The sequence below is a fragment of the Ranitomeya imitator genome, chromosome 6 (assembly GCF_032444005.1).
Source record: "Ranitomeya imitator isolate aRanImi1 chromosome 6, aRanImi1.pri, whole genome shotgun sequence".
Lineage (NCBI taxonomy): Eukaryota > Metazoa > Chordata > Amphibia > Anura > Dendrobatidae > Ranitomeya > Ranitomeya imitator.
This window is the reverse complement of record NC_091287.1, coordinates 23,432,072-23,452,108: the sequence shown is the minus strand read 5'-3', so window position 1 is coordinate 23,452,108 and position 20,037 is coordinate 23,432,072.

Genomic DNA, 20,037 nt, shown 5'->3' with positions numbered 1-20,037 from the left:
CTGGGAAGAGGGAGACCGATCAGTAGAGAGTTTCAGTTATCCAGGCGAGAGCGAATAAGAGCGACAGTCAGACGTTTTGAAGTTTCAAATGTGAGAAAAGGTCGGATTCTCGAGATGTTTTTAGGATGCAGGTGACGAGAACGAGGGATCAGATCAAGGGAATAAAGAAATGTTCTGTATCAAATATGACCCCAAGGCAGCGAGCGTGCTGCTGGGGAGTTATGGCTGAGCTACCTAAGGTCATTGCAATATTGGGCATAGGTAGGTTACTAGGGGGGGACACACGAGAAGTCCAGGTTTGGAGAGATTCAGTGTCAGATAGAGGGAGGACATGATTAGAGCCGGCGGATAGACAATCCCTGGTATTGGTAGCTGAAACAGATTCTTAGAGACCTTGAAGTATATTATTATTTTTTATTATTATTATTAAAGCGCCATTTTTTCCTTGGCGCTTTACATATTGAAAAAAACCTCATAAATAATGAAATAAAAAAAAGTTAATATTTGTAATTTTTAAATAAATGGAGACTATAATTTCCCTTTAACAGAAATACAACTTGTATGACCCAGGATCTGCAGGAGTTACATTGCACTTTTTTGTGTCGGGTGACTAAGGAGCCCCACAGATCCCTTAGACTCGACACGATGAAGAACACCTCAGGCAGAACGTGTCTCCTATTACCTGGGCTGGAGAGGAAATGACTGTGACCGCAGAGGCTTTGTTGCAAACTCCTGTTCCTACAGCAATGGTTCCTCGTGTTACTGCCGCCGAGGCAAATGATACGACATAACTGGGAGACAACCTGAGAAAGACAGGATGAGATATGACAGGCTGGATGAAGCCGCATCATTCTAGGCAAAAAAAAAAGAGACGCAAGAGCAACCAAGGCGCGCCGGCGCGTGGTGGGTTACAGCGAGACGTCCATGGTTGCCGCCACCTCTGAACAATTCTGGGAGAGAAGAAGAAAAAGTGTTTCCTTCCTGCTGCGGAGATAACGGGGTTAATCTGCAAATCACAGTAAAACCCACATTGAGTGTATGGAGAAACCGAGATATGGCGGATTCCAAGGGGCTTTCTTATCTCACAAGAACCCTCATCATCCACAACGGAAAAAAAATCACATTTCTGATAACTGCAAGAAAAACTGTATTATTATATAATAGGGAGGTAAGATCTCTGCTTGCTGTCAGTGATGAGAACAGGCTGGACTCCTGACTGATACATTTTACCTGCACGGATACATTGTAACAAAAGAAAAAAGACAAAATGAAACACAGAGCACTGATAAAGTGGATAGACGGATTGCCATGTGCGATTTTCACGGGTAGCACATACACAAGTGGTCAAAATTGTTGGTGCCCCTCGTTTATAGACAGATAAGCTCACAATGGTCACAGAAATAACTTGAATCTGACAAAAGTAATAATAAATAAAAGATCTATGAAAATGAACAAATGACAGTCAGACATTGCTTTTCAACCAGGCTTCCTCAGAATTTTTACAAAAATGAAACTCCTAAAATCGGCCTGGACAGAAATGATGGCGCCCCTGAAAATAATGTGACACAAGGGACATGTTAAATCGCGGAGTGTCCACTAACGAGCATCTCAGGTGTCTACAATCCTGGAATCAGTGAGTGGCCGGTATATAGGGCTACAGATACTCACTGTGCTGTGTGCTGACATGGTGTGTATCACACTCAACATGGACCAGAGGAAGCGAAGGAAAGAGTTGTCTCAGGAGATTAGAAAGAAAATTATAGACAAACATGTTAAAGGTAAAAGTTATACGACCATCTCCAAGCAGCTTGATGTTCCTGTGACTACAGCTGCACATATTATTCAGAAATGTAAGATCCATGGGGCTGTAGCCGACCTCCCTGGACGTGGCTGCAGGAGGAACATTGATGACAAATCAAAGAGATGGATAATACGAATGGTAATAAAAGAGCCCAGAAAAACTTCTAAACAGATTATAGGTGAACTTCAAGCTCAAGGAACATCGGTGTCAGATCGCACCATCCAACGTTGTATGAGCCAAAGTGGACTTCATGGGAGACGACCAAGGAGGACACCATTGTTGGAAAAAAATCTTGAAAAAGCCAGACTAGAGTTTTCCTAACTACATGTTGACAAGCGACCAAGCTTCTGGGAGAATATCCTATGGACAGATGAAACAAAAATGGAACTTATTGGCAAGGCACATCAGCTCTATGTTCACAGATGGAAAAATGAAGCATATCAAGAAAAGAACACTGTCCCTACTGTGAAACATGGAGGAGGCTGTTATGTTCTGGGGCTGCTTTGCTGCATCTGGCACAGGGTGTCTAGAATCTGGGCAGAGTACAATGAAATCTCAAGACTATCAAGGGATTCTAGAGAGAAATGTGCTGCCCAGCGTCAGAAAGCTTGGTCTCAGTCGCAGGTCATGGGTCTTGCAACAGGATAATAACTCAAAACACACAGCTAAAAACACCCAAGACTGGCTAGGAGGAAAACATTGGACAATTCTGAAGCGGCCTTCTATGAGCGCTGACCTAAATCCTATTGAGCATCTTTGGAAAGAGCTGAAACATGGAAAAGGCAATTTTCAAACAGGAGACAACTGGAGCAGTTTGGTCTTGAGGAGCGGCCAAAATACCTGTCGAGAGGAGCAGAAGTCTCACTGACAGTTACAGGAATCGTGTGATTGCCTCAAAAGGTCGTGCAGCAAAATATTAAGTTAATGGTACCAGGCCGATTTCATAAGGTTTTGTTTTTTTAAATTCTGTGGAAGCATGGATGAGAAGCAATGTCTGACTGTCATCTGTTCATTTTCATAGATCTTTTATTTATTATTACTTTTGTCAGATTCAAGTTATTTCTGTGACCATTGTGGGTTTTTCTGTCATTAAGCGAGAGGTTCCGACAATTTTGACCACGTGTGCACACGTAATAGTCTATGGGGCCGTGCACATATCCGAGTTTTCCTGTGATCGAGCGCTCGATGAAAAAAATCGGAGACGTGTCCAATTTTGATCCAAGGGTTCTATTAAAATCATCAATGCAAGTCAATGGACCTATGAAAAAAAAAATCGCACTGCTCTCGGACGACATCTGTGCACGGTCCGATTTTCACAGACTGTCAGAGAAGACAAGGAGAAGTTGGAGATTTCTTTTTTTTAAATTTGTCCACGAACGAGAAAATTGGAAGACGACACTCGGACTAAACTCTGATCAGATTTATTGGTCCAATTTTCTCGTACGTGAAAAAAAAAAGTCTGACGTCTGAATGAGGCCTTAAAATCAGAATTCTGCAACAATAATATTGCCAAAAGAATTCTAAATGATACCATCATACGGTGCACATATCATCCTGCCATATGGCATCTATGTGCTGGTATCAGACAGCGAACACGTACATAGAGCAGAACTGGGACGATTCACCATCCTGTGCTACTGTATATACAAACCCTAAATAAAATGTCCTAGTATTATTTCACAAGAAAGTTTAATGACAAAAAAAAAAATCATATTCTACTTCATAAAGGTTTTGGCACAAAAAAATGCAGCAAGAACTGATACCTGCGAATTTTCATTGTTTGAAAAACTCTAAAAAAAACGTTGAAAAAGCGATGAAATAAAAGAAGCGACATGCTCTATTCTGCAAAAAAACAAGCAAAAGACAAAACACTGAGGACAAAAAAAAACAAAACAACAACAATGTGTGCAGGAGATTTCTGGAATCTCATAGACTGTGCTGCTACCGTAAAACGCAGCTGAAAAATGTGCATTAAAAAAAAAAAAATCAAAAATGTCACGTGTGAACATAGCCTTACAATGTATCAGCCCAAGACTTCATCCAGGCTGGTTGTTTTCATTGACTGATACATTAAAAGAAAACGTCATCCTCTAGAATCAGCTTTGTGCAGAGTCTTCCAGCCTCTAAATTTCATCAAAGGTTCAGTGACTGCAAGCAGAGGTCTAACAATGGTGAGAAAATGAGGCACAAAGTATATTAGAAAGTTGCAGAACTTTTCGTTAGTCCTGAACAGGAAATCCCTAGGGCAGAGATTCTAGCTAGAAGGACCAGCAGGAATATGTATTTATTATTATTATTATTTTATTTATTAAATAATTTATTATTTAATTTGTATTTTTATTATTATTATTAAATAATTTATTACATTTATTAAAGATCTCACCCAGGGTATACCTAGTGCCAAGTGACAGCTTCACAATATGCCACAAGCGATGGCGTCCCCAAAGCAGATAAACTGCCAGGACTGAACGGACATTTAACGAATATACCCCTTCTCACATGTAAAGCGCTATGGAATAAATGGCGCTATAATAATAAATAATAATAATAATAATAATATAGTCTGTAGCATGGAGCAGACAACGACTGGCCAGGTCTGACGCTTAGGAATATGTTGGTGCCATATAAAAAAATATTATTAATTATTATTATTATCAACCTGCGGAAGCAAAGTGGTGAGTATTTCCCACATCCTAAGAAAGTCCACCATCCTCCACCCAACAATGGACCATGGGGGTGAAATGACACCTTGCATCCCATCCATCTAGATAATGAGAGGGCGCTGACAGCTCCTCCATCACCTCCACTCAGAGGTCACTGGCCGGGCACACTGCCGAAATCCTTGTGCTTTATCTCCGCTTGATACAGAAGTTTTCATTCTGAAAACAGAAAAAAAAATAAATAAAAATAAAAAAAAATCACCCAATGAAAAAAATGAATGGAACTAAATTGCTTATTGGCAATCGCTTTGTGACTAATGCCAATTTATGCTACTAGAGACATGCGAGGATCGCCGGGCTGCCCCATAAACAAATCATCACGTGTATGTGGACAATAAAGGATAAAGGGGTCACATTTTGGGAAACAATGTGATTGGCGCAGAAGATACAATGTAACAAAAATATTAGGACAATTATTATAAAATCAATAAAGCAGCAAAATGATTTTCTTATGGATCTACAATGGTAACTTGGACTTTCAGGAAACTTTTATAGACAGGTCAGAAGTCTTGATGGGGGGTCTCAGCACCCAGACCACCACCGGGCATTATTAGAAATCTTTAGAGAAGAACCCGACACTTCTAAGCCTCTGATTTTGTGATAGTGAGTGGCCTCAGCATACGGCCCCCATTGATGGAACCAGCTCTATGACATGACAAACGTTTTCAGAAAGTATTGCCACCTTAAATATTTATGTCCTAGCCACCTGTGGGACCCTCTCCTAACGGGATCGTTATTCGCAGTCGCTCTTTTTCCACAACGCCTATAAACTTCAATGGAGATGGCCCAGCACGCAGCCACCTCTCCGCTGTGGTCTATGGAAACCGTGATGGCCATAAATTTGGCGAACTTAGGTCATTGGATCCATAACGTCAACATTCCAAAGGGTCCAAAAAGTGGAATCTGCACCTACTAGGACCATAGATGGTTGTAATGAGTGAATGAGAAGGACTTCATGGCCTCTTTAAGTAGGGAATAGGCCTCTTGTAAATATCTTTTCGGTGAAGCCCTTTTGGTCCCATTTGTCCTCCTGATCAGGGGAGGAGGCTGTCCCACTGGGAGAGACAAAGCATCCCTCCGGGAGCCATTCCTAGAAGTTCCTGCAGAATAAACCTGCTGAGCTCTGTAAATGGGACTGGAGAGTCCAAGTGGTCAGAGGGGGAAGCAGATGGGATGTCCAGGATGACTGCGACTTTTACCATAAAGTGTCATTTAGGACACCACTCCCATAATTCGGGCTCATCGGTCTTGTTTTCTGATTGATGCATGAGATCATTCTTCTGCCATAGAAGCGGCTCTTTTAAGGGGCACAACACAAAGTAGAAATTTGAGGGGTAAAACCAATTGGGACTGGGATCGAAATGGTGGTGCCCATTTGGGTTGTCACTTCATGTCCTAGAGCAGTGTTCCCCAACTCCGGTCCTCAAGAGCCACCAACAGGTCATGATTTCAGGATTTCCTTAGTATTGCACAGGTGATGGATTTATTGCCTGTGCAGGTGATGCAATTATCACCTGTGCAATACTAAGGAGATCCTGAAAACATGACCTGTTGGTGGCTCTTGAGGAGCGGAGTTGGGGAACACTGTCCTAGAGTAAAAGAAAAAGTAGACGTCTCAGCGGAAGTCTAAACCCACCAAGAGCAGATCTTTCACTGTGATACTTTGCTAAATATGTCAGGTATCTTATTTCTTTAGATGCCAGGTAAAAAGGCTGCACAGAAAGAAAAAGTAATATCCGAAGATCTCAACTTCTGCCTACAAGGGGTCACCAAACAGAAGTCTAAGTCTGGCCGTAAAAAGTTCTCACTTTTCAGAACAAGCAGTGCTGTCTGTGTACATGAGGAATAACACCGTTTTAGTCATCATATGTCTGGTATCTTGCATTTTTCTCCAGCTTTCCACTTTGCAGGCAGCATTTTTAATTTTTAGTTGTCCCTGAGCTAGTGTGTGGAGAATAACCTATGATATCTCCCATGTATTGCACACAAACATGAAGGATTCCTGCTTTCATGTGTCTATGTAGCAGCAGCTTGGATAGCATTATACAGAAGTACTGTGCAGTGTATATGTAAATCCAGCTCTAGGTTGAGCTGCAGCATGGAATATTCAGCCGTAATAAGCAGTGTAACGGTGAATCCAGCTCTAGGGCCAGATAAAACACTTACTATAAAGCAGAAGCAGGGAATTACTTCTGTCTTTGCCTATTCCTGTCACTTTACTGTTCCCTCTTCTTTGACCCTTCCCTAAAGGCTTTAATAGGTGACTGTAATCTGACCCCTCAGTGCGCTGGCAGTCTGTCTTGTTTTGACCAAGACATATTTTGGCTGCTTTTCAGAGCAAAAGGTGAGTTTTGGGAGGTGGAGAAGTGGCTCATACGTGTAGAATAAGGCAGATTTCTCTGATAAGATATATTACAAAGTTTCTTATATTCACTTGTACTACTGAATTTATGAAACATTTGTAATGTGTCACATCCCCCTGGAAAACCAGGAGTTAGACATTCGCATCGGGTAATGAATCGCGGGTCTTCTTTAGAGATGGCGTGATTTGTGCCCCATATTAAATGGATTTAGTTTCCTCTGGTGCTGAAAAGGTTAACAGCCCTTTCTATGCTGGTCAGAAGCATGCAGCTCCATTTCAGCTCCTTCTGATTTGGTCGTTACCTCTTTCTATAAATTCTGGTCAGACCATATTGTCCCTGCAGGTGAAAGAGTCGTCTTCCTGGGCTGTGTACTAAGAGCTAGGAGTAGAGTTGTAGTTGCAGTGCTGTGTTGTTTGCTGTAGTGCGTGTGTGTGTTTTTCTCCTGGTCCCTTTCCCCATTTAGTTTATTCCTCCCTGTCCCTATCCACCTCCCTTTTGTTGGTTTGTGCTTTTGTAAAGTAGAGGTTTTCTGTTATCCCTGTTTTGTTGTTGTGTCTTGTTTATATTACATTTCTGTCCAGGCCTCATGGCACGGGGTGGGGGAGGGGAAAGATCAGGGTATAATAGGAGCATAGCAAGGTCAGAGACTCGGACAGCTCTTATTTCAAGAGTACCCCCTGCCGGGGCAGAGATAGTTAGGGTCCCAGTTCCAGGGACAGTTTGAGGCCCCCTTTCCTTACCAGAGACAGCAGTGATATATGGCAGTGACTATTTAATCTGAAACCAATGATTACTTTATTATTGCTGTTGCTCCTGGCCAAGAGTTATCTAACAAGAGGCCGTGCATTGATGAGAAGGGTTCACTGTTATGGAATCTCTTCTTTCACAGAGATAAGCATCACCAGGGATGTCTGGTGGCCCCATATCGCCCTCCTCTTATCAAAATAGCTATAGCAGGCACAGGAGCATGGACTAATGATTGACAGTGAGTTCTTAGACTTTTGATGCCATTGTTATTCTTGGGCTTTTTGATGGGGGTGAGTTTATTGAGGACTTGCTCTGTGCACACGTTCAGGATTTCTTGCAGAAAATTCCTGAGAAAAACCTGAAATTTGAAATCTGCAAGAAATCTGCATGCGTTTTTTTGCGTTTTTTTGCCGCGTTTTTGATGCGTTTTTTTCCGGACATTTCCCATTTCTGCATTTTATAGTGAGAAATCCGCAACAAAACCCGCAAAATAAATGAACATGCTGCGTTTTTGAGGGTATGTGCACACGTCAGGATTTCTTGCAGAAATTTTCCTGACAAAAACCGGACATTTCTGCCAGAAATCCGCATGCGGTTTTTTGACGCGTTTTTGATGAGTTCTTTGTGCGCTTTTTCCCAAATGCATAGAATTGCGGGAAAAACGCAGAAAATCCGCAAAAATAATGAACATGCTCATTTTTTTTTACCGCGATGCGTTTTTTTCGCGGAAACAAACGCATCCATGTGAACAAAACATGCAGCATGCATTCTAAATGATAGAATGCATAATGTATGCGTTTTTAATGAGTTTTTATAGCCTTTTTAGCGTGAAAAAACGCGAAAAAAACACGAAAAAACCTGAACATGTGCACATGGCCTTACCGCGATGCGCTTTTTTTCACGGAAAAAAACGCATCATGTGCACAAAACATGCAGAATTCATTCAAAATGATGGTATGCATAATGTATGCTGTTTTTTTTTTTTACGGTTTTATTGCATTGTTATCGCGAAAAACCGCGAAAAATCAGCAACGTGTGCACACAGCCTTATGGGTCCAAGGATCATCATCAGTTTCCCGCTGCAGATGTAAAAATCCAACGATACAAATACGGTAACATCTGTAGATAAAAACTGAAAATGACACTAAGCGCAATAGGGTCTTATCTCCAGATTAAAAAGGAGGGTAAAAATGGGATTTTGTCACCTGGGGGAAGGGGTTGGGTTATGAAAGTCTCAAATACTTTGTTAGCTTGTAAGAAAAACGGCTGATGCAGATCCAGCAGATAGTCAGTGAAATTGGAGATAAAAGTAGATGTAAAACTGTGCTGCCGAGAATGCAATATACAACAGGAGACCAGATGCGGTATAGGTGCGGTTTTATTTGTGAAGGCGTTGGTGATCATATCTCTTCATCAGGATAAAGCACAAATCAAGCACAAAACACATCCATCCCGCATCTGGTCTCCTATTGTATATTGGATTCTCGGCAGCGCGGTTTAATAATGTATATTACTGATACCTCCAGTGGTCAGCTCCATACTGGGTCAGATAACCAGGAGCCACATCCCTAATTGTGTGTTGTTATGTAAACAGGTAAATATTTGCTGCCTACAATAATCTACAGCCGGAGGAGGAGATTTCTGATGGAGAACACACAGAAGCCACACAGCACCATTCACATACAGTATATGGAAGCACCAGGGCAGGTCACACATTAACATAAAGAGCAGACAGCTAAACAGGCACAGGAAGAACAATGCCCCAAAATCAGAGAATATCCACAGATCCAAAGAAATAGAGATCATTAGGAGATGAGAGCAATAATCAGAATTTCTGATAAAAAGCACTTTGCCCCTATGTACAAGAATATAACTACTATAATACTGCTTCTATGTACAAGAATATAACTACTATAATACTGCTCCTATGTACAAGAATATAACTACTATAATACTGCTTCTATGTACAAGAATATAACTACTATAATACTGCCACTATGTACAAGAATATAACTACTATAATACTGCTCCTATGTACAAGAATATAACTACTATAATACTGCTCCTATGTACAAGAATATAACTACTATAATACTGCTCCTATATACAAGAATATAACTACTATTATACTGCTCCTATGTACAAGAATATAACTACTATAATACTGCCCCTATGCACAAGAATATAACTACTATAATACTGCCCCCTATGTACAAGAATATAACTACTATAATACTGCCCCTATGTACAAGAATATAACTACTATAATACTGCCCCCTATGTACAAGAATATAACTACTATAATACTGCCCCTATGCACAAGAATATAACTACTATAATACTGCCCCCTATGTGCAAGAATATAACTACTATAATACTGCTCCTATGTACAAGAATATAACTACTATAATACTGCTCCTATGTACAAGAATATAACTACTATAAGGGTATGTTCACACGTTCCTAATTTCCATCCTTTTTTTTTTCAGGACTGTTTTTTAAAAAACTGCAGCTCTTGGCAGAAAACGCAGGTCCTTTTTTTGGTCCTTTTTTTGTCCTTTTTTGATGCGTTTTTTGATGCGTTTTTTGATCCTTTTTTTGATCCTTTTTTTTATGCAGTTTTCTATGCAGAGTCTGTGTGTTTTCTAGGAAGTTTTTTAGGGTTAAAATGGCTGAAAATACCCTAACCCTAACCCTAACCCTACCCCTAACCCTACCCCTAACCCTAACCCTACCCCTAACCCTACCCCTAACCTTAACCCTACCCCTAACCCTAACCCTAACCCTACCCCTAACCCTACCCCTAACCTTAGTGGAAAAAAAAAAAAATTCTTAATTTTTTTTTATTGTCCTTACCTATGGGGGTGACAAAGGGGGGGGGGGTGTCATTTACTATTTTTTTTTATTTTGATCACTGAGATAGATTATATCTCAGTGATCAAAATGCACTTTGGAACGAATCTGCCGGCCGGCAGATTCGGCGGGCGCACTGCGCATGCGCCCGCCGTTTTGCAAGATGGAGGCGCCCAGGGAGAAGACGGCCGGACGGACACCGGGACGCCGGGTAAGTATAAGGGGGGGAGATTAGGGCACGGGGGGGGCATCGGAGCACTGGGGGGGGGGGCATCGGAGCACGGGGCGGTGGGATTGGAGCACGGGGGGGCGGGATCGGAGCACGGGGGGGCAGCCACACTCCGCCCACGTACTTCCGCCTGCTTCCCCGCACTTCCTGCTGCAGCGGTTCTGCACCACAAACCGCATTAAAACCCGCAGATATTTTTTTCATCTGCGGGTTTTACTGCGGGTTTGACCTCACAATGGAGGTCAATGGGTGCAGAACCGCTGCGGCTCCGAAAAAAGAAGTGACATGGTACTTCTTTTTTCCCGCAGCTATTCAGCGCGGCTTTTTTTTTTTATTTTCCGCATTGTGGGCACAGCAGTTCCTGTTTTCCATAGGGTACAATGTAATGTACCCTGCATGGAAAACAGCTGCGGACCCGCAGCGGGAAAATCGCGGCAATTCCGCATGAAAAAAAGGATTGTGTGAACATGGCCTTATACTGCTCCCTATGTACAAGAATATAACTACTATAATACTGCCCCAATAAACAAGAATATAACTACTATAATACTGCTCCTATGTGTAAGATTATAACTACTATAATACTGCTCCTATGTGCAAGAATATAACTACTATAATACTGCCCCAATAAACAAGAATATAACTACTATAATACTGCTCCTATGTGCAAGATTATAACTACTATAATACTGCTCCTATGTGCAAGAATATAACTACTATAATACTGCTCCTTTGTCCAAGAATATAACTACTATAATACTGCTCCCTATGTACAAGAATATAACTACTATAATACTGCCCCAATAAACAAGAATATAACTACTATAATACTGCTCCTATGTGTAAGATTATAACTACTATAATACTGCTCCTATGTGCAAGAATATAACTACTATAATACTGCCCCAATAAACAAGAATATAACTACTATAATACTGCTCCTATGTGCAAGATTATAACTACTATAATACTGCTCCTATGTGCAAGAATATAACTACTATAATACTGCTCCTTTGTCCAAGAATATAACTACTATAATACTGCTCCCTATGTACAAGAATATAACTACTATAATACTGCCCCAATAAACAAGAATATAACTACTATAATACTGCTCCTATGTGTAAGATTATAACTACTATAATACTGCTCCTATGTGCAAGAATATAACTACTATAATACTGCCCCAATAAACAAGAATATAACTACTATAATACTGCTCCTATGTGCAAGATTATAACTACTATAATACTGCTCCTATGTGCAAGAATATAACTACTATAATACTGCTCCTTTGTCCAAGAATATAACTACTATAATACTGCTCCTATGTACAAGAATATAACTACTATAATACTGCCCCTATGTACAAGAATATAACTACTATAATACTGCTCCTATGTACAAGAATATAACTACTATAATACTGCTCCTATATACAAGAATATAACTACTATAATACTGCCTCTATGTACAAGAATATAACTACTATAATACTGCCCCTATGTACAAGAATATAACTACTATAATACTGCCCCTATATACAAGAATATAACTACTAAAATACTGCCTCTATGTACAAAAATATAACTACTATAATACTGCCTCCTATGTACAAGAATATAACTACTATAATACTGCTCCTATATACAAGAATATAACTACTATAATACTGCTCCTATATACAAGAATATAACTACTATAATACTGCCTCTATGTACAAGAATATAACTACTATAATACTGCCCCTATGTACAAGAATATAACTACTATAATACTGCCCCTATATACAAGAATATAACTACTAAAATACTGCCTCTATGTACAAGAATATAACTACTATAATACTGCCTCCTATGTACAAGAATATATCTACTATAATACTGCTCCTATATACAAGAATATAACTACTATAATACTGCTCCTATATACAAGAATATAACTACTATAATACTGCCTCTATGTACAAGAATATAACTACTATAATACTGCCCCTATGTACAAGAATATAACTACTATAATACTGCCCCTATATACAAGAATATAACTACTAAAATACTGCCTCTATGTACAAAAATATAACTACTATAATACTGCCTCCTATGTACAAGAATATAACTACTATAATACTGCCCCTATATACAAGAATATAACTATTATAATACTGCCCCTATGTACAAGAATATAACTACTATAATACTGCCCCTATATACAAGAATATAACTACTATAATACTGCCCCTATATACAAGAATATAACTACTAAAATACTGCCTCTATGTACAAAAATATAACTACTATAATACTGCCTCCTATGTACAAGAATATAACTACTATAATACTGCCCCTATATACAAGAATATAACTATTATAATACTGCCCCTATGTACAAGAATATAACTACTATAATACTGCCTCTATGTACAAGAATATAACTACTATAATACTGCCCCTATATACAAGAATATAACTATTATAATACTGCTCCTATATACAAGAATATAACTACTAAAATACTGCCTCTATGTACAAAAATATAACTACTATAATACTGCCTCCTATGTACAAGAATATAACTACTATAATACTGCCCCTATATACAAGAATATAACTATTATAATACTGCCCCTATGTACAAGAATATAACTACTATAATACTGCCCCTATATACAAGAATATAACTACTATAATACTGCCCCTATATACAAGAATATAACTACTATAATACTGCCCCTATATACAAGAATATAACTACTAAAATACTGCCTCTATGTACAAAAATATAACTACTATAATACTGCCTCCTATGTACAAGAATATAACTACTATAATACTGCCCCTATATACAAGAATATAACTATTATAATACTGCCCCTATGTACAAGAATATAACTACTATAATACTGCCCCTATATACAAGAATATAACTACTATAATACTGCCCCTATATACAAGAATATAACTATTATAATACTGCTCCTATGTACAAGAATATAGCTACTATAATACTGCTCCTATGTACAAGAATATAGCTACTATAATACTGCCCCTATGTACAAGAATATAACTACTATAATACTGCCCCTATGTACGGAATATTGTACAATCCATGTTTTGGCTCCGCACTGATCACTCCTCTGAAGTACAAATCCTGGGGGCACAGAAGGATTCCTTGTGTGGATGAGATACAGTTTCCTGGGATTTGGTGATATGTCCCCTTAGAACAATGCGGCCTCGTAGATTACGGAGCAGCACTAATCAGCCTCCATTGTCTCCGTGTTTATTTATAGTCTTTATATTCGGCTATACTGCTCCATGTACACTGAATCCTGGATGAGAACCTCGGCTGCGGCAGATCCCTCCCTTGTGATGGGGCGCCGCTGATTAATCAGGATGCTATTGGGTGAAGATGCGCATAATTACATGCATTCTATACAAATGTCTTCGCCTGCTCCTGCCTGACTAATTGACAGCATGAAGCCGCATACAATGGCGCATGTGACCTATATTTTCTTCTTCTGCCAGGATTGATTATCTTTTACGTGGGAAATATGTTGCTGATCTTCGAAAGTACGCGCCGCTCACAGATAAATTCAGAATATTCTGTGAAGGTCGGTGATGAATGGGGCAATGTCACACCGAGGTGTGTATAGAAAACGAGACGTGGACGAAACATTTCTAGCCGTGGACTTAAAGGGACACTGAGCATAAACTGTGATATATACAGCCTTCCTTGCATGAGGCTTAAAGGGATGTTCCAGGGCTTTAGATATTCCTCATCAAGGACCCCCAGTGATCCCCAAACTCAATGGCAGCTGTGTTCACTCTAGCGAATGGAGCCGAATGTGGATAGGCTGCAGTACCACTCACAGCCACACTTGTATGAATGTCGCTGTTTTGGGTGCCAAAGTGAAAATGCTCGATCAGTGGATCTTGGAAAAGAGATCCTTCACCGATTATATATTGATGGATTGTTATCTAGGAATATGTCTCAATATCAGTGACAGCCGCTCCATTCTCAGTATCAGTGACAGCCGCTCCATTCTCAGTATCAGTGACAGCCGCTCCATTCTCAGTATCAGTGACAGCCGCTCCATTCTCAATATCAGTGACAGCCGCTCCATTCTCAATATCAGTGACAGCCGTTCCATTCTCAATATCAGTGACAGCCGCTCCATTCTCAGTATCAGTGACAGCCGCTCCATTCTCAGTATCAGTGACAGCCGCTCCATTCTCAGTATCAGTGACAGACGCTCCATTCTCAGTATCAGTGACAGCCGCTCCATTCTCAGTATCAGTGACAGCCGCTCCATTCTCAGTATCAGTGACAGCCGCTCCATTCTCAATATCAGTGACAGCCGCTCCATTCTCAATATCAGTGACAGTCGCTCCATTCTCAATATCAGTGACAGCCGCTCCATTCTCAGTATCAGTGACAGCCGCTCCATTCTCAGTATCAGTGACAGCCGCTCCATTCTCAGTATCAGTGACAGCCGCTCCATTCTCAGTATCAGTGACAGCCGCTCCATTCTCAATATCAGTGACAGCCGCTCCATTCTCAGTATCAGTGACAGCCGCTCCATTCTCAGTATCAGTGACAGACGCTCCATTCTCAGTATCAGTGACAGACGCTCCATTCTCAATATCAGTGACAGCCGCTCCATTCTCAGTATCAGTGACAGCCGCTCCATTCTCAGTATCAGTGACAGCCGCTCCATTCTCAGTATCAGTGACAGCCGCTCCATTCTCAGTATCAGTGACAGCCGCTCCATTCTCAGTATCAGTGACAGCCGCTCCATTCTCAATATCAGTGACAGCCGCTCCATTCTCAGTATCAGTGACAGCCGCTCCATTCTCAATATCAGTGACAGCCGCTCCATTCTCAATATCAGTGACAGCCGTTCCATTCTCAATATCAGTGACAGCCGCTCCATTCTCAGTATCAGTGACAGCCGCTCCATTCTCAATATCAGTGACAGCCGCTCCATTCTCAGTATCAGTGACAGACGCTCCATTCTCAGTATCAGTGACAGCCGCTCCATTCTCAGTATCAGTGACAGCCGCTCCATTCTCAGTATCAGTGGCAGCCGCTCCATTCTCAGTATCAGTGACAGCCGCTCCATTCTCAATATCAGTGACAGCCGCTCCATTCTCAATATCAGTGACAGTCGCTCCATTCTCAATATCAGTGACAGCCGCTCCATTCTCAGTATCAGTGACAGCCGCTCCATTCTCAGTATCAGTGACAGCCGCTCCATTCTCAGTATCAGTGACAGCCGCTCCATTCTCAGTATCAGTGACAGCCGCTCCATTCTCAATATCAGTGACAGCCGCTCCATTCTCAGTATCAGTGACAGACGCTCCATTCTCAGTATCAGTGACAGCCGCTCCATTCTCAGTATCAGTGACAGACGCTCCATTCTCAATATCAGTGACAGCCGCTCCATTCTCAGTATCAGTGACAGCCGCTCCATTCTCAGTATCAGTGACAGCCGCTCCATTCTCAGTATCAGTGACAGCCGCTCCATTCTCAGTATCAGTGACAGCCGCTCCATTCTCAATATCAGTGACAGCCGCTCCATTCTCAGTATCAGTGACAGCCGCTCCATTCTCAATATCAGTGACAGCCGTTCCATTCTCAATATCAGTGACAGCCGCTCCATTCTCAGTATCAGTGACAGCCGCTCCATTCTCAATATCAGTGACAGCCGCTCCATTCTCAGTATCAGTGACAGACGCTCCATTCTCAGTATCAGTGACAGCCGCTCCATTCTCAGTATCAGTGACAGCCGCTCCATTCTCAGTATCAGTGACAGCCGCTCCATTCTCAGTATCAGTGACAGCCGCTCCATTCTCAATATCAGTGACAGCCGCTCCATTCTCAGTATCAGTGACAGCCGCTCCATTCTCAATATCAGTGACAGCCGCTCCATTCTCAATATCAGTGACAGTCGCTCCATTCTCAATATCAGTGACAGCCGCTCCATTCTCAGTATCAGTGACAGCCGCTCCATTCTCAGTATCAGTGACAGCCGCTCCATTCTCAGTATCAGTGACAGCCGCTCCATTCTCAGTATCAGTGACAGCCGCTCCATTCTCAATATCAGTGACAGCCGCTCCATTCTCAGTATCAGTGACAGACGCTCCATTCTCAGTATCAGTGACAGCCGCTCCATTCTCAGTATCAGTGACAGACGCTCCATTCTCAATATCAGTGACAGCCGCTCCATTCTCAGTATCAGTGACAGCCGCTCCATTCTCAGTATCAGTGACAGCCGCTCCATTCTCAGTATCAGTGACAGCCGCTCCATTCTCAGTATCAGTGACAGCCGCTCCATTCTCAATATCAGTGACAGCCGCTCCATTCTCAGTATCAGTGACAGCCGCTCCATTCTCAATATCAGTGACCGCCGCTCCATTCTCAGTATCAGTGACAGCCGCTCCATTCTCAGTATCAGTGACAGCCGCTCCATTCTCAGTATCAGTGACAGCCGCTCCATTCTCAATATCAGTGACAGCCGCTCCATTCTCAATATCAGTGACAGCCGCTCCATTCTCAATATCAGTGACAGCCGCTCCATTCTCAGTATCAGTGACAGACGCTCCATTCTCAATATCAGTGACAGCCGCTCCATTCTCAGTATCAGTGACAGCCGCTCCATTCTCAGTATCAGTGACAGCCGCTCCATTCTCAGTATCAGTGACAGCCGCTCCATTCTCAATATCAGTGACAGCCGCTCCATTCTCAATATCAGTGACAGCCGCTCCATTCTCAATATCAGTGACAGCCGCTCCATTCTCAGTATCAGTGACAGCCGCTCCATTCTCAGTATCAGTGACAGCCGCTCCATTCTCAGTATCAGTGACAGCCGCTCCATTCTCAATATCAGTGACAGCCGCTCCATTCTCAATATCAGTGACAGTCGCTCCATTCTCAATATCAGTGACAGCCGCTCCATTCCTAATATCAGTGACAGCCGCTCCATTCTCAGTATCAGTGACAGCCGCTCCATTCTCAGTATCAGTGACAGCCGCTCCATTCTCAGTATCAGTGACAGCCGCTCCATTCTCAGTATCAGTGACAGCCGCTCCATTCTCAATATCAGTGACAGCCGCTCCATTCTCAATATCAGTGACAGCCGCTCCATTCTCAATATCAGTGACAGCCGCTCCATTCTCAATATCAGTGACAGCCGCTCCATTCTCAATATCAGTGACAGCCGCTCCATTCTCAGTATCAGTGACAGCCGCTCCATTCTCAGTATCAGTGACAGCCGCTCCATTCTTAATATCAGTGACAGCCGCTCCATTCTCAGTATCAGTGACAGCTGCTCCATTCTTAATATCAGTGACAGCCGCTCCATTCTCAGTATCAGTGACAGCCGCTCCATTCTCAATATCAGTGACAGCCGCTCCATTCTCAATATCATTGACAGCCGCTCCATTCTTAATATCAGTGACAGCCGCTCCATTCTCAGTATCAGTGACAGCCGCTCCATTCTTAATATCAGTGACAGTCGCTCCATTGTTAATATCAGTGACAGCCGCTCCATTCTCAGTATCAGTGACAGCCGCTCCATTCTCAATATCAGTGACAGTCGCTCCATTCTTAATATCAGTGACAGCCGCTCCATTCTTAATATCAGTGACAGCCGCTCCATTCTCAGTATCAGTGACAGCCGCTCCATTCTTAATATCAGTGACAGTCGCTCCATTGTTAATATCAGTGACAGCCGCTCCATTCTCAGTATCAGTGACAGCCGCTCCATTCTCAGTATCAGTGACAGCCGCTCCATTCTCAGTATCAGTGACAGCCGCTCCATTCTTAATATCAGTGACAGCCGCTCCATTCTTAATATCAGTGACAGCCGCTCCATTCTCAGTATCAGTGACAGCCGCTCCATTCTCAGTATCAGTGACAGACGCTCCATTCTCAGTATCAGTGACAGCCGCTCCATTCTCAGTATCAGTGACAGCCGCTCCATTCTCAGTATCAGTGACAGCCGCTCCATTCTCAGTATCAGTGACAGCCGCTCCATTCTCAATATCAGTGACAGCCGCTCCATTCTCAGTATCAGTGACAGCCGCTCCATTCTCAATATCAGTGACAGCCGCTCCATTCTCAATATCAGTGACAGTCGCTCCATTCTCAATATCAGTGACAGCCGCTCCATTCTCAGTATCAGTGACAGCCGCTCCATTCTCAGTATCAGTGACAGCCGCTCCATTCTCAGTATCAGTGACAGCCGCTCCATTCTCAGTATCAGTGACAGCCGCTCCATTCTCAATATCAGTGACAGCCGCTCCATTCTCAGTATCAGTGACAGACGCTCCATTCTCAGTATCAGTGACAGCCGCTCCATTCTCAGTATCAGTGACAGACGCTCCATTCTCAATATCAGTGACAGCCGCTCCATTCTCAGTATCAGTGACAGCCGCTCCATTCTCAGTATCAGTGACAGCCGCTCCATTCTCAGTATCAGTGACAGCCGCTCCATTCTCAGTATCAGTGACAGCCGCTCCATTCTCAATATCAGTGACAGCCGCTCCATTCTCAGTATCAGTGACAGCCGCTCCATTCTCAATATCAGTGACCGCCGCTCCATTCTCAGTATCAGTGACAGCCGCTCCATTCTCAGTATCAGTGACAGCCGCTCCATTCTCAGTATCAGTGACAGCCGCTCCATTCTCAATATCAGTGACAGCCGCTCCATTCTCAATATCAGTGACAGCCGCTCCATTCTCAATATCAGTGACAGCCGCTCCATTCTCAGTATCAGTGACAGACGCTCCATTCTCAATATCAGTGACAGCCGCTCCATTCTCAGTATCAGTGACAGCCGCTCCATTCTCAGTATCAGTGACAGCCGCTCCATTCTCAGTATCAGTGACAGCCGCTCCATTCTCAATATCAGTGACAGCCGCTCCATTCTCAATATCAGTGACAGCCGCTCCATTCTCAATATCAGTGACAGCCGCTCCATTCTCAGTATCAGTGACAGCCGCTCCATTCTCAGTATCAGTGACAGCCGCTCCATTCTCAGTATCAGTGACAGCCGCTCCATTCTCAATATCAGTGACAGCCGCTCCATTCTCAATATCAGTGACAGTCGCTCCATTCTCAATATCAGTGACAGCCGCTCCATTCCTAATATCAGTGACAGCCGCTCCATTCTCAGTATCAGTGACAGCCGCTCCATTCTCAGTATCAGTGACAGCCGCTCCATTCTCAGTATCAGTGACAGCCGCTCCATTCTCAGTATCAGTGACAGCCGCTCCATTCTCAATATCAGTGACAGCCGCTCCATTCTCAATATCAGTGACA